General features: G+C 40.6%; 1 protein-coding gene across 6 annotated transcripts in view; it reads left to right on the top strand.

Annotated features, from left to right (window-relative positions):
- Positions 1-5,281: 5,281 nt before the first annotated feature.
- The window catches only part of CDC42SE2 (CDC42 small effector 2), a 173,042-nt gene continuing 155,387 nt past the window's right edge, over positions 5,282-22,936 (top strand). For 4 of the 6 annotated variants that reach the window (XM_042934528.1, XM_042934496.1, XM_042934518.1 and 1 more), the window contains exon 1: positions 16,582-16,685. The gene's annotated coding sequence lies outside the window, so the exon portion shown is untranslated. Of the gene's footprint in view, positions 5,384-9,923; positions 9,999-12,119; positions 12,172-16,581; positions 16,686-22,936 lie in introns of those variants that run through there. The other 2 variants (XM_042934513.1, XM_042934505.1) reach the window with 2 other exon arrangements.

The following is a 22,936-nucleotide window of genomic DNA, read 5'->3' on the forward strand; positions in this document are numbered from 1 at the left end:
AGATCTCCAGGAAGATATAAAATTCCAAATTTTTATAGACTTAACATGGCCCACATTTAAGAGGCAAAAATAGACCTTAGACAAAATCAAAATCATAGTTGGTGACATAATCCACCTCTTTTGATAGGGATAAAATAAATAAATATTTTTAAAAAACAGAAAAAGTAAGGAAGATTTAAACAATATAACTTGCAAGCTTGACTTAATGCAATGTAGAAAACACTATACTCACAACTGCAGAAAACATACATTTCGAGCACACGAAAGAACATTTTCAAAAATGGAAATTAGGCTAGCCCAGGTATCTTAAGTCCCAAGGGGTCAGAAGGCCAAGGTGTCTGCTAACCTAGGAGTGAACGAAGTGGCTACAGATTTCCATGATCCCAGGAGCAAGAGGGCCTGCTGAGGAATCTGCTCTAAGTCCTGAGGGGTTATGTAACAGCAGCAAGATCTACTGTCTTCAAAATGTGAAAGTGTGCAAGACACCCTTAAAAGAGGTAGATTCACTCCAGAAAGGAAACTCTGGGTAATTTTTCTACCAAAAGAGCTAACATACACGTGAGTGTATGTATTCTTTATGGCTAAAGCTGGTGGTTCAGAATTACAGGGGAAATGATAATAAGGGATGACAGGAGTTGTTCCTATAGTTTACAGAGAAAATGTACAAGAAAAGCAAAGATACTGGCTGCCAATGGCTCAGAATTGCAGCCATTCTGATGGGCTGAGAGAAATATCTGGAATTGATTTTGCTGCCTCTATGGACCAAAAGCCCAGACAAGCAAATAGGCTGATGAGCAAACCCAGAATGGAATAAGAAAATTATGGGTACAGGAAAGAAAGAACAAGGTTCCATTAGTTCCCCACTACTCTCATCCCAAAGAAGAGACCCCAAATATTCTTGAATTTTCTGGATACCAGAGCTTACAGGTGATTATTTCTGGTGTTTGTTTGTTTTCTTATGTATTTATTTTAGGTCTGTACTGTGCTTACTGTTCTTTTGTCTGTCTTCCTGAGTGATATGGATGTTCTGGGTACAGGGTATCCTGGGTGGATTTATTCAGGGTAAACTTTGTTAATGACTTCTATAACAATGGGCAAGATTCATAGTCAATAAGAGCCTGTTCTTGCTGAGACTGTTATGATAAAACAATGTGTCATACCAAGAAGAAGAAAAAAAACTTAGTTACCTCATTTCTGATTTAACTGTACGGATTGTAACCACTGCTATCTCCCTGTTCAACAGTCCTGGGACAGGTGGAAGTCAACATTGTTTGCTGCACTTCCCATGGACAACTGAGGCTTAAACAGGAAAGTGACTGTCATTATTCCCATTGTGCAGTGGTTCCTAAATTTTGGTGCATAGTAGAATCTCCTGGAAGGATTTTTAAAAATCCTGGTGCCAATGCCCAAGGGTGGGCTCAGATGGTTAAGCATCTGATTCTTGATTTTGGCTCAGGTCATGATCTCACAGTTTGTGAATGTTGAGGCCCACGTCCGGCTCTGTGCTGACAGCTCAGAGCCTGCTTGGGATTCTCTGTCTCCCTCTTTCTCCGCCCCTCCCCCACTCATGCTGACTCTCTCAAAAATAAGTAAACATTAAAAAAAAAAACCCAATGCCAAATGAATTTTCTTATACATATAATTTGAGCCTATGGTTTTTTTCTCCCTGTACCAACTTTTGTTAAAGGTAACATTATTTTAACGTTAGAGTTTATGACGTTTATATATTTTTTCTTTAACCACAAACTTTTATTTTATTCTGTTTTCACAGTTAAATGAATTCACTATTGCATACTTTGTCCTTTTGCCAGTTTCTCCATTTATCTCTCAGTTGGCTGAAATTAAATTCTGAAGTAGTTTGTTGAAGAAGAACTCCCTGATTTTTTTCTGTATTCAGAATTGTACTTCTATTGCTTTTATACCTAGGAGTAATTTACCAGGCATAAAATTTCTTGAGTCACACTTTCTTCCCTTGAGGATGTTGAGTTCTTTGAGGACATCATTTTACTGACTTCAAAACAAGGCTATGAAGAAATCAGAAACACAGTCATTGTGACTTACACTTTTACCTGGCAAACCAAAATTTTCTTTCTTTACCGTTGATGCTCAGTAACATTTTTGCTAGGATATGTCTCGTGTTAGTTGGTTCATAGTAGAGTAAAAGATAAGTGGCCTTTTATCTAGACAAAAAGTTTTCTTGATTTATGTCTTTACTTAAGATGGTCCTTTTTTGGGAGGGGGTTCATATCTTTGAGGATACCAATTATATACCAATTACATGTGTGTTGTATCTACTTCCTCATCTTCCTTTATGTGATTAACGTTATCTATAGGTAACCCAAAGCAATCATCGTTCTAAGTGAGCAAATATTAGAAGCATTCCTTTTAAAAACAAGAATGAGAGGGGCACCTGGGTGGCTCAGCCGGTTAAGCGTCCAACCTTGGCTCAGGTCATGATCTCACGGTTCGTGAATTCGAGCCCCACATCGGGCTCTGTGCTGACAGGTCAGAGCCTGGAGCCTGCTTCAGATTCTGTCTCACCCTTTCTCTCTGTCTCTCTGTCTCAAAAATAAATAAACATTTAAAAAATTAAAAAAAAAAAACAAATTAGAGAAAGATCATCTTTTCTGTTAAGTCTTGTATTGGAGGTTCTAATCAGTGTAGAGGCATATGCTTTGGCAAGAAGGAAATAAGATGGTCAGTATTTGCAATTGATTCTGTTTATATGAGAAACCCAAAATAATCCACAAATTGATAAGATGTCAGGTGTAGACAAAAGTTAGTTTTATTTCTATATACTAGCACCAAATACCTAGAAAGAGTAATAAAAGAGAAGAAACTATTTGTGGTAATATTGGAGAATATCAAGTCTGTAGGAATAAATCTAATGGAAAATATCCAACACCTCTGTAGAGAAAAGTTTAAAAATTTTTTGAAAAAATACCTATCAAAGGGGCATCTGGGTGCGTCAGTCAGTTAAGCGTCTGACTTTGGCTCAGGTCATGATCTCACGGTTTGTGAGTTTGAGCCCCGCATCGGGCTCTGTGCTGACAGCTCGGAGCCTAGAGCCTGCTTCAGATTCTGTTTCTCCCTCTCTCTCTGCCCCTCCCCCGCTTGTGCGCTCTCTTGCTCTCAAAAATAAATAATAAACATTAAAAAATTAAAAAAAGGGATACCTGGGTGGCTCAGTCGGTAAGGCGTCCGACTTCCACTCAGATCATGATCTCGCAGTTTGTGAGTTCGAGCCCTGTGTCGGGCTCTGTGCTGACAGCTCAGAGCCTGGAGCCTGCTTTGGATTCTGTGTCTCCTTCTCTCTCCTACTGGTGCTCTGTCTCTCTCTGTCTCTCAAAAATAAATACATGTAAAAAAAATTTTTTTTAATAAGTAAATAAAAAATACCTACCATAACACAAATATACCATACTAATGCAAGATGTTAATAATAGGGTTAGGGGGATGAGAGCTATATGGGAAGTCTCTGTACTTTCCATTCAGTTTTTTCTGTAAAGTTAAAACTACTAAAAAGAAGTCCATTAATTTAAAAAATCCCCTTTAAAGAATATATACAGAGGCAGGAAAACAATATAAAAACAAATGAAGAAATAATGAATAGTGCTATAGTTGTTTGTCAGAATTCTTAACAAATAGATGACTTATTTTAATATTTTATATATTTGTCTTACTGATTTATAATTTATTAGTTCATGGAATATGGAAATAGGACTGAAATTATTGCTTGGTGAGCAAAAGAATATGTTGGGCAGGTCTTACTTGGAGCAAAAAGCTGCAAAAAGCTCCTTTAGTTCTTTTCACTTTTCTAAACCAAGAAATCACTGTGGAGATCATTCTTTTTACCAAAGGAAATTCTTTTTTAAAAATCTTTTGTTTTTTCCACTTAAGAAATTCCCATGAAGTTGTCAAATGATCAAAATGTTAACATTCCCCTCTCAAAAAAGTTAATTTCCTTTCTCTTTTAAAGTATCCACCTCCTTTTTCCTATTTTTTTTTAGTGTTTTATTTATCTTTCAATAGAGAGAGAGAGTGAGCGGGGGAGGGGAAGAGAGAGAGGAAGACAGAGGATCTAAAGTGGGCTCCGTGCTGACAGGCTGATAGCCACAAGCCTGACCCCGGGCTCAAACCGACGATCTGTGAGATCACGACCTGAACCGAAATCAAGAGTCACGCTTAGCCGACTGAGCCACCCAGGCGCCCCCATTTAATCTACTTTTTAATAAAGTAGAATATGCAATTCTTTATTATGAGAGAAGAGAAAAATGGGGGAAAATGGTCTTGGAGACAATATATGAATAGCAGAATAACTCACTGAATTGACAGTGCCCGTTGAATCTCACGTGTGTGCAATTTCTGTTCATAAGGAGATACTGTAAATACAAAACTGTTCATAGTAATGGAAAATAAACCAGGAAGAAATCAATCCCTGCAATACTGATGATTTATTAAAAACACACAGATGAATATAAAACAATCATGCAGGTACTATAAATTCCATTTCGGGGCGCCTGGGTGGTGCAGTAGGTTAGGTGCCCAACTCTGATTCCAGCTCAGGTCATGATCTCATGGTTGGTGGGATCCAGCCCCGTGTTGGGTTCCATGCTGACAGCACAGAGTCTGCTTGGGATTCTCTCTCCCTCTCACTCAAAATAAATAAATAAACTTGAAAAAATTCCATTTCAACTCTTCGCATACTATCCTTTACAGACGAATGCTATATGGAGCTTATCAAGGAAGTAATTGAAGCAGGAATATTTTGAAGTTCAAAGGTTATATGTGATACTTTAACGACATGGCCATATATACACACTTTATTCTTAAAGCAATATCATTCATGCATTTTGTCTTTCTGCCCTACTTATTACTATCATATTCTGTTCCATATTCTAAAGCCAGACTCCTTAGTACAGTGTAATGTCATTGTGCAGGTGCAGCATCTTTTTGTCTCTGTGCCTAAGAGGCTCCTTTCTCTGACCCTGCACTCATTCCCTAGTTACCTAAAGGCACCACATTCTCACCTCTCCCTGATTTCATTCGTTTGGTTCTTCCATGCCAAAAAATCGGATCCTTCCGTTCTTTTTTGGATAATTCCTCTCAAGCATCTGATCTTTTAAGAATAGGATCCCTACAGACTGAGTCAAACGTCTTCTACCCAAACTATCTCTGTGATAATACTTACCTAACTCTGCCCAACTTCCTCTTCACGCTAGAGTAAAGCTGGAGCCGGAAGCTGTGGTGACAGCTTCTTGATTCAGCAGCTTCCTGACTACAGCTAGAGCCAGAGCAAGGGTGGGCAGAGTCTGCATGTGGCTGCAGGGCAGGGGTCAGAGATGAAACACTCACCCCACAGCCAGGCTGGCCTGCGGACAAGGTAAGACCAAGAGTCTGATTGTACGTGGAGGGTCAGAAACAGAAAAGAAGCCAGAAATTGTTTGTGGGTACAAGAGGCAGAACTTGGGAAGAGTTCAGAGACAAGGGGCTGTCAGAGGTGGTATGAAGAGCCAAGAGCTGTTAGGATCCACAGCTGTGACATTTTTCTGGTTTTTGCTTTCCTTCCACTATTCTCCATCCCCAGCCCAACAGCTTAAGCGTAGACCTCCATCACTGTAGCTCTATTGCTTTCTATGGGACCTGCTGCACAGTAGGTAGGCAGCATATATCTGTTGAATTACATGGAGCCCTATTAACTATTCTTTAAAAACCATTTTTGGGGCCCTTGGGTGGCTCAGTTGGTTAAGCAGCCGACTTTGTTTCAGGTCATGATTTGCAGGTCATGATTTGCAACCCCGTGTCAGGCTCTGTGCTGACAGCTCAGAGCCTGGAGCCTGCTTCGAATTCTGTCTCTGTCTCTCTCTCTCTCTCTCTCTCTCTCTCTGTCTGCCCCTCCCCCGCTCTCCCTTTTTCTCTGTCTCTCTCAAAAATAAAAAGATTTTTAAAATCTTTAAAAATAAAATCTTTAAAAATAAAAAGATTAAAAAAAAAATCTCTCGTGTAGGATACCTATCTAGGAAACCTTCCCTCACTGCCACTGAATAGGATTTTGTTCTTATATATACTCATGGTATGTTTTTTGGTATCTCTCAGTCTCTTTCAGTGTTGTACCTTGTATTACCCATGTTTGAATTTGTTCTGTTGGTTTTTGTTTTTTGGGGTTTTTTTCTTCTTTTCCTGCCTGACGGTATCCACCCTAGGGGCAAGATCACTGTCTGAATCATCTTTGAAGATCCTAGTAGAAGTGTTACAGATTTTCTTTGAGTCTTTAGGTGGCTATTGTGTATTACTCCTATTTCCCACCATTTCCAATATGCTTTAGTTCTCATTCTCAATAATGGAGATACTGACTTAGAAAGAAGAAACAAGCTTTGTAGAATCCAAAAGTCTAGTCCAGTGTCTTGAAAGAAAAAGCAAAGAAAATGAATATATAACCCTCAAGTAAAGTTACTTTAAAAGCCAACCTGTATTCTTTTGTGCAAGACAGGATTTTGTTTTCACCTGGCTATCATGGTTGCCTGTACTTACTTTACTTTGGCTATATAGCTCTGATTTGTAGTATTTTTGGAATTTGAAATTAGAAAGCCACTTATACCTTAATTCTCTTATTGCAGTGCAACTATTGTAACTAAGAACCAATGGTTTAAAAAAAACACACAAAAAAACACCTGTTTAGTTTATGCCAGAGTGTAATGTATATGCATGTGTGTTCTCATACATCTATAATTATCTATTTATCACCTATTCATGTTTATTTTAGAATTAAGAAAGAATAAAGGAGAATTTTTTGAAATATTTGAGCTGTCTAGTACCATAGTCACTACCTACATGCCAAAATTGAACATTTGAAACATGACTATATTCAATTCAGATGTGCTGTAAGTATCAAATATATAAACAACCTTGAAGGCTTAGTTTATTAGTTAAAAGTAAAATTTATCATTAATACAGTTTTATATTGGTTGCATGTTGAAATGACAGTATTTTTACATATTGGGTTAAACAGCATATTATTAAAATTAATTTTATATGCTTATTTTTACTATTTTTATGTGGCTACTGGAAAGTTTGAAATTACATGTGTAGCATGCATTACATTTCTGTAAGATAGCATTACTCTAGTATATGCTATAATTTAGTTACTTTTACTTTAAAAACATTACAAGGAAGTTGCGAAAAAATTTCCACTCCAATAGAGGGGACAAATTAATTGATAGTCTGCTGTGCTGCAGGCACTGAGATTTTACATGAACTAAATTTCGTTTAATTCTCCCCAAATCTTATGAGATAAGTATTGTTCCTCTTTTAAAATAGGTAGACTGGGGCTCAAAGAGTTTAAAAAATTTCCTACAAGCCCATGATCAGACACTCAGCTGTCTGTCAATAAAACTTAATCATATCTGCCTGACTTCAGACATCATTCTCTTTTTACTAGAGAACTCTCTAAAATGCCTTTCCTTTTCAGAGACTGGCACCATATGCTACCAGAAATTCTAATATCACCCACTGTTATGAGGTCTTACCAGCCAATTACTTCAAAATAAGATCTGATTTTCTTTTTTACCCAAATGAAAATAAAACTTAAGTCCCTCATATGCCAAATTATCAGAGATTCCAGTCTTTTCCCGCGGTTCCCCTCCCTATATAATCGTAAATAACCCAGAATTGTTTACTAATGCCTGAGTATTGATCTATTTGTCTTGTGAATTGACCATAGAGTGGAAACTCAGATACACTCAAGGCTGGAGGACCACCTCACATCCTGTCTAGAGAAGAGTTAATTCAGTGAACAGTGGTTTTGTTTTCTATTGCTGCGTAACAAATTACTATTAGTGGCTTAAGACAACACCCATTTATTAGCTCATATTATCTGTAGGTCAGAAGTCCAGCAAGTCATTGCTGAATTCTCTGCTCACAGTATCACATGGCTGAAATCAAGGTGCCTGCAAGTCTGAGCTCTCATCTGGAGACTCTGGGAGAAAAATCTGCTTCCAAGCACATTATTGTTGTTGGCAGTGTTCATGCTCCTTGTCGATATAAGACTTAGATCCCTGTTTCCTTGCTGGCTGTCAGCCAAGGGCCATTCCCTGCTTCTAGAGACTGATTCTATTCCTTGTCATGTGCCCACCCCTTACCCTATCTTCAAGCCAGTAATGGTTCATCAAGTCTCTTTCATGAGTTCAATTTCTTTGACTTCTCCTTCTGCCACTAGTGGTAGAAAACTCTCTGCTTTAAGGGTTCTTGTAGTGAGATGAGACTCACCCAGAGTATCTTCTGTTCAGGTCAACTATGACATATAACATAACATAATCATGGGACTATCTCATCCTAGCCACAGGTCCAGGAATGAGGGCATAGAGTATTGGGGGGAGTGGGTGATCTATTTTCATCAGTCTGCCCACTATAGTCCTAGGGATTATATAGGGCATGTATGCTACCACAGTGGCAGTGGCACAGAGCAAAGTATCAGAATTCTACCAGCTACTTAGCTTAGCTAGTCACAGGGACAAAAGCAAGAGCTTAATTTCTTTCAGGTAGTAACATTTGCCAGGGAAGGAATGAGAATTGGACGTGAAAGATCCTGGTGTATTACCTTCCCTTTCTTCCAATTTTACCCTCAAATCTTACTCATCATGAACTTTCTTTGTGAGGGCCGCCTGGGTGGCTCAGTGGGTTAAGTGTCTGACTCTTGGTTTCAGCTAAGGTCGTGACCTCACAGTTCATGAGATTGAGCACCATGTTGGGCTCTGCAATGACATCATCAGAGCCTCCTTGGATTCTCTCTTTCTCTGCCCCTCCCCCATTCTCTCTCTCTCTCTCTCTCTCTCTCTCTCTCTCTCTCTCAAAATAAATAAACATTAAAAAAATTATATATATAAAACCCTTTCTTTGTGAAAGCAACAAGTAGATCTCTGTGTTAGATGGAATTATAACATTTCTGACCCATCAGTTTTAAGGGCAGTGGTGTCCAGACATTTTAAGGTATGTTGGAGCTTCTATGTCCCCTCTTGCTGAAGCCCTAGGAAACCATGGAGGTGGGAGTCCCACTGGTGCCTTCTGAATGTCTTCCTAACAGGTCACTGGGGCCAATTCTGCTGGTTCCTCTGAGCCAAAGAGCCTCCTCAAGGTGCAGGGAGTAGTCCCCTCCCCCCAGCACAGTGCAGACCTCAGTCTCTCTTGGAAACCTGCCTTTTGGACTCTTTCTTTCCCCACTCTCATATGCCAACCTGCCAATACTCAGCTCAAAATCCACTGTGGCTCTTGCTCTTCTTGGGAACTCCCCTTTAACGAAATGCCAATTACTGAGGTTTTGCTTGCCCAACTTCGTGCTCTCCTAAGTGACACATCCCCTTTCTCTTTATTGCTACTGTTGTTTACTTGAGAGGTTCCTTTTAGCTGACTCATATTTTTAACATTAACAAATGTATAGAGGAAACTTTTCTCACTATTATATGGGCAAGATCTGAATTACCTGCCATATGTAAGTGTTCACTGTAAGAAAAAAGAAAAGGTAATTCTTAGTTACTGGTAGTCTCTAACCTGATGTAGCAGAATTATTCTCAAAAGCCTCCTTTCTTCTTCTCTGGTTGTCCCCAGGGGCATTTTTATTATAATTCCTAACGCTTTTTTTGTTTTATTTTTGTTTTGTTTCATATGGGGTTTTTGTTTTGAACTGAGGGTCCGTAATGCAATTACAGTTGACTCTTGAACAACAGGAGTTTGAACTGTGTGGGTCCACTTATGCACGGATTGTTTTCATTAAATGCAGTACAGTACCATAATGTATTTCCCCTTCCTTCATCTTTTCTTAATAACATTTTCTTTTCTCCAGCTTACTTTATTGTAAGAATACAATGTAAATACATATATAAATACATATCACATACAAAATATGTGTTAATCAACTGTTTATCTTATAGGTAATGATGTGAAATGTTGCGTTTGGGAACGAATGGTCAAGAAAGAATTCTTGAGACGTCTTCGGTGCAAAAAAGGTGGTTCTATTAAAACATGGGGACAGGACCCACGGGCAGAAAGAGCTGCACTGGGGTTGTGAGAAGTGGCTGATTATATACTTTCAAGTTGGAATGGTGTTAGGGATAGTGTAAGTCTCTAAGGAATTTGGAAGCAAGGTTTCCAGGACCTTGAGGGGCTAGCTGTTGTTAGAAGGTCATTTATTACTGTCTAGTAAAACTTTAGTCGTGAGACCCTTCACATGTACATCAGTGGGCCATATGTTTGAAGGATGATTGCCAACATATATATCTTGAGGGATGCCTGGGTGGCTCAGTTGGATAAACATTTGACTTTGGCTCAGTTCATGATCTTGCAGTTTGTGGGTTTGAGACTCGCGACTGGCTCTGGGCTGATGGCTCAGAGCCTGGAGTCTGCCTCAGATTCTGTCTCCCTCTCTTTCTGCCCCTTCCCCACTTATGCTCTCTCTCTCAAAAATAAACAAACATCAACACATATATATATATGTTAATATCTATCTATCTATCTATATCTGGGGGTGGGGGTAGAGATAAAGGAAGTTTCCAAAGGGATTTTTATATGTTAAAGGAGATATACAGGATCCTGGAGGCTGGGATAATGTCAAGCTGAGGTTGCCTTTTGCCTTTAGCAAAGTATTAACAACGAGGCAGCTAATCTCCTTGAGGAAGGTCACTCTGTCTATCTCAAGTCCTTGTCACTGGGCTGTAAGATGTAAGGAAGTTAAATTTTTTTTCTTTTGTCTTTGTTCTCCACATCAAGACTTCTTGTCAACAATAGGCTATTAGTTCATTTTGGGGAGAATCAAAAGTTAAATGTGGATTTTCAAGTATGCCTCTAACCCCCGCGTTGTTCAAGGGTCAACTGTACATCTCAGGCTGTGTTGAAGATGCATGTGCCCCAAACTACCTCTCCCCGTTCTCACCCCCTCCATCCCTGCTGCTGTTAAGCATATCACCTAAAATCATACCTCATACCACCAGAGGTATGCGATCCACAGTTTAGAAAACACTGATATGACTCCCTCTTTCCCAGAGACCCACCTTGAATTCCTTCCCTCTAAGAAACCTTTTCTGACAATACAGACCTCAGTGATCTCCTCAACTACATTCATAAGGGTACTGTGTCTAATTATTCAAATGTTGCTGTGTGACATTTCATTAAGGACAAAGACCATGCTTTAGACTAAGTTTTCCCACAGCACTTGGTATGCTACCTGGCAAACAGCAGGCATTCAATGAATATTTGTGGTTTGATGATCAGCAAGGAGCAGCTCTGGGTAAAAGTGTGAAGCCAAGTTTGTCTCAGGTTCTTCTACCTTTTTGGCTGCTTCAGTCACAGAAAGGGCCATGGATTATGATCCTTCTCTGAATTGGTAAGGTTCCCTTTTCTCAGTAAGTTCCAGGTGGTTCCCAATTTTTCTCAGTCTCCCCAAGTCCCACTTCATGTGCTCTGTGTCTCATTATCTTGTTGACTATTACCTAAGATATTTGGTGTTTGCTACTAGATCTTATGCAGCTTAGCTGTGTCTTATACAATTTTTTTGTATCTTCTATCACATCAAAGACAGACCATGGGTACATAATAGCTATTTATTGTATCAAGAAATGAATATGTGTTATATATTGTTTGTGTCTTGGAGTAGTTCTGTTATGTCTTTAGGAAAAAAATGTGAAATCACCAAACTAATCGATGTTAACACTGGTCAAGGGAATTTACTAAGTTTATTAACAAGTATGCAAACGCTCTGTGGTTTTGACTTGGAGTAATAAAAATGAGATCTTCCTTCTATCTCTTCCCCTTCATTTGGTCTACTTGGCCAATTCAAATGTTTCTTTCAAGGAGCAATGTAAGTCTTTAGAGCTTTACACACAACTGATGGTTTCTTCCCTGTATTCTGAGCATGTCGTCATACATACTTCTAGTTAGGGGTGACCACATAATTTATTGTCCAAACTTGGACACATGAGAATGAAAGGAGGCACAAATAACTAGTAAGCCAGGATAAAAGGTGTTCCTGACAAACCAGGAAGTATGGTTATACTACTTTGAAAGTAGTTATTTGCTTACTGTATGTCATTGAACCGTAAAGATGTTCTAAGTCTGAGCCTTATTTCTCTTAGGTTCCTTTGTTATCAAGCACTGTACCTGGCACATAGTGGTGGTAGAAGAAATGTGAGTGCCTCTTTAATAATGTTCATTTAATTGCATATTATACTATCTTGATGTAGAACTCAAACCATCCCGTTTGGTGCCAATTATGAGCCATTTTCTCAGTATAAAAATATAGGGCAATGAGCTTAATTATATGCTTGCGTAATGATAATAGCTAGCATTTACCAGCACTTGGCATGTGCAAGGCCCAAGGCTAAGAACTTTGGTTGAGTTCTCTCATGGATTTCTCACAGTGATTCTTGGAGGTAAGTACTACTATGGTCCCATTAAATTAGAAGAAAGGATGAGTTTAGAAAGATTAAGAACCTTGCTCAGGGTCATCCAGCTTATTTTGTAGTAGAGTTTGAACTACAAACTAGAGTGTAGACGATAGTGTAGTAGTAATATAGTGCAGTGTAGACTGTAGTCTCCTATATGTGAGAAATAGCTGGTATCAAATTTTGGAAAGTAATTTAAAAATATTAATACCATACTTTTAGAAAAACTTCATGTGTTTACATGTTTAAAGGAATATGTATTTAACTAATTACAGACTGCAGAAACAAGTCAATGTGGCAGCTGTGAGGTCATGAGTAGTGATAGACAAACACATTCTTGCTGTTGTTCTTTGCGTTAACGTTTCCATTTGTTATGGCACAAATATACTGTTAGTTTTGTTGATGTCATTTTCTTTTCTATGAACTACCAAGTGTGCAAAACAGTTCATACTACAACAAAACTGTTGTAGTACAATGGTTGGGTTTATTTTAGCAGAGTTTTCAGTGTATGTTAAGTAGATAAAGCATGAACAGTGTCTATTTTCTACCTGTTCTTTGGAGTAAGATTTTACTTGGTAACAATTTTAAGGACAGTAGAGATGCATCATAATATTAACTCTAGTAAAATTATTTAGTATTATTGGAATTACAAGCCATGTTTTGACATTGATGAAACACATTATCAGTGGTTTTTAAACAAAAGGAGTCCATTTAATTCTATAAAAAAAAGCTAAACTATAAGGATAATTGTAGCTTTAAATTGTTTTAAATCATAAGAGATAAATACATACAGAGAATATGCTATAAATATAATACCAGATAATTACACACACAGACTTTCATACAGAAGGTATCTTTTAAGAATTGTATTCTTAATTGATTTTCTTTTTCTATTGACAAGAGGGGTGTATGAATAGCTGTAGCAACTGAAATTAGATATTATCAGGGTAATCAATTGCATGTGATGTGTTATAAACATAATATGGGAAACTTGAAAATGAATGTTTACATAATGAATATTAACCTTTATGAATAAATGATAGGAAATGTTACTATTTAAGACATTCACACAAAATGATTACATTTGTGGGGTACCTGGCTGACCCAGTTGGAAGAGCATGGGACTTTTGATCTTAGGGTTATGAGTTTGAGCCCCACATGGGGTGTAGAGATTACTTAAATAAACAAAGCGAAAAAAAAAAAAAAAAAACACCTACATTTGCTATAATTCAGGAATTTTCTGTTTTTTGTGTTTTTTTAGCATCCCACATTAAAAAAATTTTTTTCTTAATGTTTATTTTTGAGACAGAGAGAGACAGAGTGTGAGCAGGAGAGGGGCAGAGAGAGAGGGAGACAGAATCCAAAGCAGGCTCCAGGCTCTGAGCTGTCAGCGCAGACCCAGATGCGGGGGCTCAAATTCACCAACCGTGAGATCACGACCTGCGCCGAAGTCGGACGCTTAACTGACTGAGCCACCCAGGTGCCCCTAGCATCCCACATTTTAAAAAATTTTTGAGATAATTATAGATTCACATGCAGTTAGAGGAATTTCCTGGGTTTTTTTGTCCTGGGAAATTTTTAGAATTAATATGCCTTTGAATTTCAGGCCAGAAATCTTTCTCTAGTGTAACAAGTTATTCCTACTTCGTGAAATAGGATACCAGTATATCAATGGGTAGAAAAACTGCATTAAATGGCAAGTTTTCACTGCACTCAGGTAACTACAAAAAAAATGCTTAAATTATAATGTAGATAAGGATCTATGGTTAACTGAGAAATTGGGACAAGAGCGAGTTTAAAAAAAACTGGGTTATTTTTTTTTCTTTGAGCTTTTTATCATTTTGGGATTTAAAAATCTTTTTTTTCACTTACTTCAGGCAGTGGAATACATCAGCTGAACAAAACAAAATTTCATCTTGTATTGGAGAAGATGGACTTTAAAAGATAATCATACAGCGCACCTGTGTGGCTCATTCGGTTGAGCATCGCACTCTTGGGTTCGGCTCAGGTCATGATCTTTTCCTTTTTGAGTTGAGCCTGGCATTGGGCTCTGTGCTGACAGCGAGAACCTGTTTGGGATTCTCTCTCTCCCTCTCTCTCTCTGCCCCTTCCCTGCTCACTCTCTCTCTCTCTCAAAATAAATAAATACACTTAAAAATATATTAAAAATAAATAAAAAATAAACTGTCATGGAAAGAAAAGAAAAAGAGCAAGTTAGGAAGGAATGAGAGTTGGGGTTGGGGAAGTTGCAATATATTTTATTTTTTAACATTTATTTATTTGAGAGAGAGAGAGAGAGAGAGAGAGAGTGCTAGCAGGGGAGGGGCAGAGAGAGAGAGGGAGACACAATGTGAAGCAGGCTCTAGGCTCTGAGCTCTCAGCACATGGCCCCATGCAGGGCTCAAACTCACAAAACCCATGGTCATGGCCTGAGTGGTTGTGGGAGGCTTGACCAACTGAGCCACACAGGCACCCTGGGGTGGTTGCAATTTTAAATAGCATGGTCAGGCTAAGCATCGCAGTTAGGGTGAGATTTGAGCAAGGAGTTACAAGAGGGAAAGTAGACACAGGAAAAATGTTCCCGGCAGAAGGAATGACTCTTGCAAAGGCCCTAAGTAGTAGTCTGTCAGGAACATTCAAGCAACAAAGGATGGAGGATGGTTGGAGCTGGAGTGGGAGAGGTGAGGGGCAAAGGCAAAGCAAGGGCTTTGTAGGTCGTCATAAAGACCTGAGCTTTTACAGTGAAAGAGAGCTACTGGAGGATTTTGACCAGATAAGCCAGGAGCTGACTTTTAAGAGAGTATTCTTTTTTGAAGTGTTTATTTATTTTTGAGAGAGAGAGAGAGAGAGAGAGAGAGCGCACAAACATGGGAGGGGCAGGGAGTGGGCGGGGCGGGGGTGGGGGGTGACAGAAGATTCTAAGCAGGCTCCACGTGGACAGCAGAGATCCTAGTGCGGGGTTGGAAGTCACAAACTCCAAGATCAGGACCTGAGCCAAAGTGGTATGCTTAACCCACTGAGCCACACGGGCATCCCAAGAGAGTATTCTTTATTCTGGTTGTTGTTCTGACAAGGGACTGAGTGAATGGTGGGCAGGGAGACCATTTAGCAGGCCACTGAAGTATGATCCAGACAAGAGAAAATGGAAATAATGCAGGTGATGAGCAGTCTAATTCTGATTCATTTTGAGGGTACAACTAGCAGGCTTGCTCGAAGGCTTGGAGGTGAAGATGAGAGAAGGAAAGGAGCCAAGGACTCCACAAAGTATTTGTTCGGAGCAACTAGCTAGAAGGACTGTGGCTAGGTCTTGAACTGCTTTTTGAGCAAGGGAGAATTATACATTTAGAAAAAAACCCACTAATATTGCACGAATATAATCCATCTAGGTGGAGAAGACGTGTGTATTATATGATATTCCAAGTGCGGTAGGCCTGAAAAGTTATTGTAGTCATTTTGGTGGAATGTTGGCTGCTAGATGGGCACTCTTAGGTGTGTCTGATTTCTGGGGTATATAAAATGTACAGCTAAATAAGACTCAGAGATCCAGGACACGAGTACGTTCACACTTTTCAAATGTCAGGTGGAAGTTCTAGGCCGTAAAAGCCAGTTAGTTGATGACAGATTCAACGATTCCGACGTTAAGCAAAAGCTGTGGTCCAGGAATTTGATTTCGGGATATCTGTCTCTCGAACACTTCCAACCGACAAGCGGTGCCAAGGCTCAGCGCCGACCCCGGCCAGCCTGGCAGCGCTCGCGGTCGCACTTCGAGTGCAGGCACCTCCCCTCCGCGCGGTCCAGGGAGGGGGCGCGAGCCACTGTTGCCAGTCCCCCGGCGCAGGGCGAGGAGGGGCTGTCGTCCGCTCCCACCCAGACCTGGTCGCCATCTTCCGGCACGTCCTTTCCCGCGCGGGCTCCAGCCCCCGCTCTCGGCCCTTGTCTCTCCTTGGAAGGGGCTTCCCAACGCGCGCAGCTGCTGGCGCTGCGCGTCGTGGGGGTCGCGGGCTGAGTCCAACGCCCAGGCGGGGCAAGGGGTGGGGCCGGCGCGGCGGCAGCTGCGCGGCGGCGCAGTCTTCCCTCGCTCCTCGGAGCGCGCGCCGCCTCTCGCTCCGCCCGCGCGCGAGCCTGGGCGGGGAGGGAGGGGCCAGGAAGCGGCGAGCGCGCCGGGGAGCGCAGCTGCGGGCGTGGGGGTGGCAGGAGCCGCGGAGCCGGCACCGAGAGCGGCTGCGGCCGGAGCGGGCGGCTGAGACAAAGGCGACGGTGAGTGCAGCGCCGGTCCGGGGCGAGCGCCGGCCTCCACCCCTCGCCCTCGCGGCCTCCTGGGCGGGGGCCCGCAGCCTCGAACCCCCGTCGCCACGGGCTCGGTGGGGAGCGCGGCCCGGCCCTACCCCCCGCGCGCTGCGGGCTGTGGGCTGAGCCTGCGGCTCCATTTTCAGGTCTGGGCGAGGTCTTCCTGCGGACCCTGCCTTTGGTTTTTCTTCCCTTTCCTTCTGAGAAATGGTTACATGCTCAGTTCAAAATTCACGACAGGCGGGTGGCTGAGGGAGCCAACCGCCCGCCTGATGTAAAATGGAAATGAAAAGACCACCCCCCTCCCCCCAACTTTGCAGGTCTGGGAGTCAGGAGGAAGGCGTGAGGGGGTGGGCGGAGAAGGTCGGGGTCTTCCAGGTGAGAGTTGGGGGGGGGGCGGGGAGCCCCCCCAGCCTCCGGAGCCCCGACTCTCGCCTGAGGCGTGCGGCGCGTTCAGCCCGCGTGTCTCGCCGCGGTTCTCTTTGGGCCCCGGAGAGAAAGCCCTGACTGACCACCTCCTCGGAGAAGCTCGTGTTACTCTTACAGGTTGTCTTACCGAGCGCTTGCTGCTTTAGTTGTGATTTTTGGTAACGGGTGTGGTAGGTAGCGGCTCGCTGATGCCGCATTCATAGCTGAAAAGGAGCCCCGATGGCCTGACTTCATGTGTACTTGAAACAACATTGGGATTTCTCTTTAGCTGCTGTAACTGTAGATGATAAGCTTCTGTACGGGAATTTGGTGCTGAGGTTCAGTTCACAGAATTGACACATTTTGTTAAGGTGCCTGGCTTATAGTAGGTGCTCAGTAAAGTATTTGAATGAATGAGCGAATCTTGAAACCTCGAAACTGATTTCAGAGCTAGTAAAATTTAGGTATACAACCCTCTTGACTCGAGGAAAAACCGTTGGCAGACAACATGTAGTTTTTCTTTATATTCGTGTTTCTTGCTTTTACCCAACCTATACGTAGTGTTGATAATCAGTTTTCCATGTTACAAGTGTAGAAAATATGGTTGAAATGTGGAAGTTTTCATTTTGAGGGAAGTTGGTAGACATTTTCTGTTATTTAAAAACAAGTGCTATTTCTGATTTTCTTCTGAAAGAGCGAAGAAATTAAAGAAGTGATTTGTATTTTGTTTTTTTGAGACCCCCCCCCCCCCCCCCCCCACATTCTCTTTCCTTACGAATAAATGAAGTTTATGGGCTTTGGGGGGACCGTGATGGCCTGGTCTTAAGTTGCTTTTTGATCTAGAGGGAACTCTAAAGTTAGGGGGAAAGGAAAACTACTGTTGCACCAATCAAACCCTATTCAACCGGTATTCATTAAGCACCCATTATGTACTAGCACCTGAGTTGGTTGCTGAGTTTCTAGAAGCAAACGAAACCCACAATTATGGCTTTAACCTGAGCGTGAAGTTCTTTCCTCATGATCGATGTTGCAAGTTGGGACTGTCTTGTACCCCTGCTGCCTACTTAAAGTTGGGAAAGATGGCAGGTGGAGTGCAGGAAGTGTAGATCCCTAACAGTCTGTTTAATGGTTAATAAGTAACTTCATGGGGCTGAGACAATGAATTTCCATATTGTCTGTTTAATAAAAGCAATCTACATTTTAAAATGAAGGGAGGAAGACATTTAACACCCTAGTATTTTTATTTGCTCCTTCTTCCCCACTGGATAAATTTGGTACAGTGTATTTATTGAAGAGTAATGTACTTGTGGTTGTTTTCTGTAAGTAATCTTTGCTATACAGCATTTTCTATTTTTAAAAATCTCCAAGGAAAAAACAATGGATTCCTTTTCTACAAGAAATGTTTTCAGTAAAGCACCTATTCAGAAGTTTGATTTGACCTTGTAGCCACCATTTGCAAATAAATGCAATATTGACTTGATCATGCTGAAAAGGGAAGGACTATTAGTAATAATTCATGGTTCCATGTTTAGGCTTTTCTATCTAGTATTGCGACCGTGATGAAACTGATTACTAAAAAAGAGAATGCTATTTGTAGTATTGAATTTATTCTGAATGTAAGGTTGCATTGCCTCTTTTTGTTTTATACATAGGATTAAAAAAACCAGTGCTTATGTAAAAAAATTTTGTTAATGTTTATTTATTTTTGAGAGACAGAGACAGAGTGTGAGCAGGGGAGGGGCAGAGAGAGAGGGGGACACAGAATCCGAAGCAGGCTCCTGGCTCTGAGCTGTCAGCACAGAGCTGGACTTGGGGGGGGGGGGGCGGGGGGCGCGCGGTTGGCTCTAACCCATGAGCTGTGAGATCATGACCTGAGCCAAAGTCGGGTGCCTAACTGACTGAGCCACTCAGGTGCTCCAAAACAGTGCTTATTTTATTTGGCCTCATCAGAAGGCCAAATCGATGTGTTCCAAAGTCAGTTTAGATTATTACAAAATAATGTAGGATAATAATTTTTTTATAGATAACATTTCATTTTAGGTGGACCCTTTTGACTTGTTAACACCTTACATTACACATTGTTGGAAAAAATACGTACCTTCATATAGAGCCTTCAGATTTTTAGATTTATTGGCTACTTTTTGTCGCTGTGCTTGGGAGTAATATGGAAAGTAATTCCTTAATTTTTAGTTGTAGAGGGTTATGATAGTTTTTCTTTAAATGTATGTTTCTAGTAGGAAGAGTTACTTTGACAATATACTGCTGATAGTCTGGTGCTGATAAGAAACCTAACAGTGGATGCTAATAGTGATGTTTAAAAAAAGTGTAAACAAGGGGTGCCTGGGTGGCCCAGCCAGGTGAGTGTCTCTTGATTTGGGCTTAGGTCAGGATCCCAGAGTCATGGGATTGAGCTTCCAGTAGGGCTTTGCACTGGGTGTGGAGCCTGCTTGAGATCCCCTGCCTTCTCCCCCCACACACCCTCCCCACCCCTCCCTCCCTTGTCCCCCTCTCTAATAAGGAAAACAGTATTTTGAAAGTGTATGCAAGCTGTGATATGTTGAGTAAAAAATGCTTGGTGTATTTTGTTTGGAAACGAACTTCCTCATCAGAGTTCCTGATAGTTAAGAGTATTGAGACATTTTATCTCTTCTTGGCCTTTTGGCTAAGATCAAGTGAAGAGTATTGAGACATTTTAATTTTTTTCTTTTTTTTTTTTTTAAGAAATAACCCATAATGACTAGGTTTTTATAACTTAAAAAAAATAATGTGTTTTCAAAGTATTATTACTACTTGGGAGGATTTTATAGTGTTTTGAGTCTAAATAAATTCCAGAACCTTACCATTTTATAATTGTTGGAGTATTTGAAATGTTGATGCTTTCTTTCTCAGGGTATGTGTATTATTTCAGGATGGGAGTAGGAAATTTGTTGATTCCTAAAGTTTTTTTGGGACCCTTGAGAGTGCTATACAAAGCGTTTCCTTTGTCAGATATAATAGTGATTAAGAATGATGCTGATAGGGGCGCCGGGGTGGCTCAGTCGGTTGAGCGTCTGACTTCACCTCAGGTCATGATCTCATGGTTTGTGAGTTCTAGCCCCCCGTTGGGCTCTGAGCTGTCAGCACTGAAGAGCCTGCTTCACATTCTGTGTCTCTGTCTCTCTCTCCCTCCCTCTCTCTCCCTCCCTCCCTCTCTCTCTCTCTCTCTGCCCCTCCCCCACTCACACTCTGTCTCTCTCTCCTTCAAAAGTAAATATTAAAAAAAAATTTTTTTTTAAATGATGCTGATAAAAAGCATATTATAGCTGTTCTCAAATTTGTGTAGATTAAGAAAGTATCAAGTTTTTTCTCACAATTGGAAATGCATATTGGTATTCATCTGTTACAATGTTCTTAATCTCCATTCCCATGAAATATTTTAACATTTTATTGAATATTAAATGATTGTGATGTTTTAGATCTATCATGGAGGGGGAACATTATGGGTTCCCTGTGCATTCTGGAGAAGAAAGAAGTGAAATGTGTGCTTATCCTTATTCCTTAGTTCCTAGTTAGGTGAGGGAATTTATTCTGGGTTTTTTGCATACCATGTGGAGAAACTTGGAATTTAGCGTATTAATAATTAACTTTATGTGTCCTGGTACCTCACTTCAAAGCTTAAGAATACTTGAACATTTCTATAATACTAACAAATAATGAACAGAGCAGGATTTAGCTGAAAGAGTTGTAGGCTCCCATCCAAAGGGAGTTCTGAACTGCAAGCCAAAAGACTTGGTAATAAGCTGTCTTTATCAAGACACCATAAAATACCTGCAAATGCATTTTAGTCACAATGGATTGTAGTAAAACAAACCTCCCTTTTTCTTAGAAAGCCTTAGATAATTTCATATTAAATTTAGGTGTCTTTGAAAATGACTAACCCATGAGTGCTGATATTTTCATTTTCTCTCTTTCCCAGTTACAAATTCATGCTAAGATTTCCAGTTGAATCTTTATGATTGAATTATTATAGGCATCTTTCAGTAAAACAACTTAGTAAAATAATTTTGTTTCATTTAGCTTAATATTCTCCCACTTTTTGCTTAATAAAGCAATTGAGCATTGAGTATATTGTGTATATTGAGCAATTGAGTATATTTTGCTCTTACATATAGTGGGAACCCATGGATATTTGTGGAATTGTTATGTGTAGTGGATGGGATTTGATAAAGTTTACGCAGAAAACAACTCTCTCGCCCTATACCTTTAAACTGTCCCTCTAGATTAAGGATTTCCCTGCCTGTGGATGAGCTTTTAGGAAGATCAGATAGCTTTTCTAGTCACTTTTAGATAATAAAAATTCTTGTGCTCCTTTGTCAGTAATAGTCTTATTTTGTTGTTAGAAGGCACAGTTCAGTATAATATTCATTGTTAAAACTCTTAATTTAGAGCTTTTCTAGCTCAGAACTTCTTGAGATCTAGAAGCCTGCTTTGGAGCAGGAGTCCTGGTAGATGTCTCTTATTTTACCATTACCTTTTTAAAATGCTGTCCAATTCACCTGTCCAGGGTCCAGCTCATTGAGGAAAGGGGATTGGGGGGAAAGGTATGATTTTAACATGGCTCATCCCGTTATGATCTGACTTTGGTGCCTTCTGAATTGGGCAGTTGTTCAAAGTGGACCCTTTCTTCAGAAGTGCTGGAAATGGGTTTTTTGGGGATTCCATGTCTGGGAATCTTCTACCTACAATTTTTGTGATACAATTTTTCTATTACATTCTCTTCACCTTCCAGTTGGCCTCATCTTCAGGCTATGTCCAAGGAGAGGTTTTGCTTTAGTATTAAAGTAATTCTAGAACTTTTTAACTAGACCCGCCCTTAGTTTATTAAGGTTATTTCATACGACTCAGTTTCAGGCATTCCACCAGGACCCCAACGTTGTACCTTTCCAGCTTCTTCTGTAAATTATCCCCACTTAAACAGTACTTCTGTGTCTGGGACCTATAGCCCATTGCTGCCACCACCTTTTTTTACTGTCACAAGTACCCCTTCTGCCATGTCCATGCTTTGAACCCATGGTCTGTGTTACAGTTTCTACCTTTTGTACACCGTTATTTCCCTATAGCACTTCTTCGCTGTACTCCTCTCGCAATTTGCCTCTCCTCCCCCAATTCAGTTCTGCATCTAGTCCATCCTGTATGTCACCTTGAGTGTAGCTTGAGGAAAACAACACTGCTGACCTGGTCTCCTGGTAAATTCATGACCAGTGACCAGACCTAAGGAGGACCCTTCATGCTGCCCACAGTTCTGTAATTGTAGTACATTCCCCTGGTTGAATCACTCTCCCACTTCCCCTCAATGACCATTTTACATCTTTCCTGAAAACTTGAGCACTTCTTTTCATTTTCAGCTAATGACATTGCTTCTTGTATATTAAAAATGAAAGCAATCAGAAGAAAAGTTTTGCCTCTCTACCTACACTGTCTGGATTTTGTATTATGCTATGACCATGGCCTCTATTCTTCTGCCCTTGGTTCTATCCCCAGCTGTCAAGGACATTGCATTGCCTCCATATTCATACCAGTCTCCTGCCTGCCAATGAGTTGCATCATCACTGCTTCCCATTTTTACTGGATCATTCCTGTTGGTGTAGAGATATGCTGAAATATATCCCATCTTTAAAAAAAAAAACAAACCTCCCTCAACACCACACTTTTCTTCAGGTGCTGTTTTCTGTATGAGTTTTTTGTGGTCATCAGTGCTATCTCTTTTGGATCCATTACCTTCGGGTTTTTTTCTTTTTTACTCTACTCTTGTTGAGATTCCTAATGACCTCCTT

The sequence above is a fragment of the Panthera leo genome, chromosome A1, assembly GCF_018350215.1.
Source record: "Panthera leo isolate Ple1 chromosome A1, P.leo_Ple1_pat1.1, whole genome shotgun sequence".
In the NCBI taxonomy this organism is placed as follows: Eukaryota; Metazoa; Chordata; class Mammalia; order Carnivora; family Felidae; genus Panthera; species Panthera leo.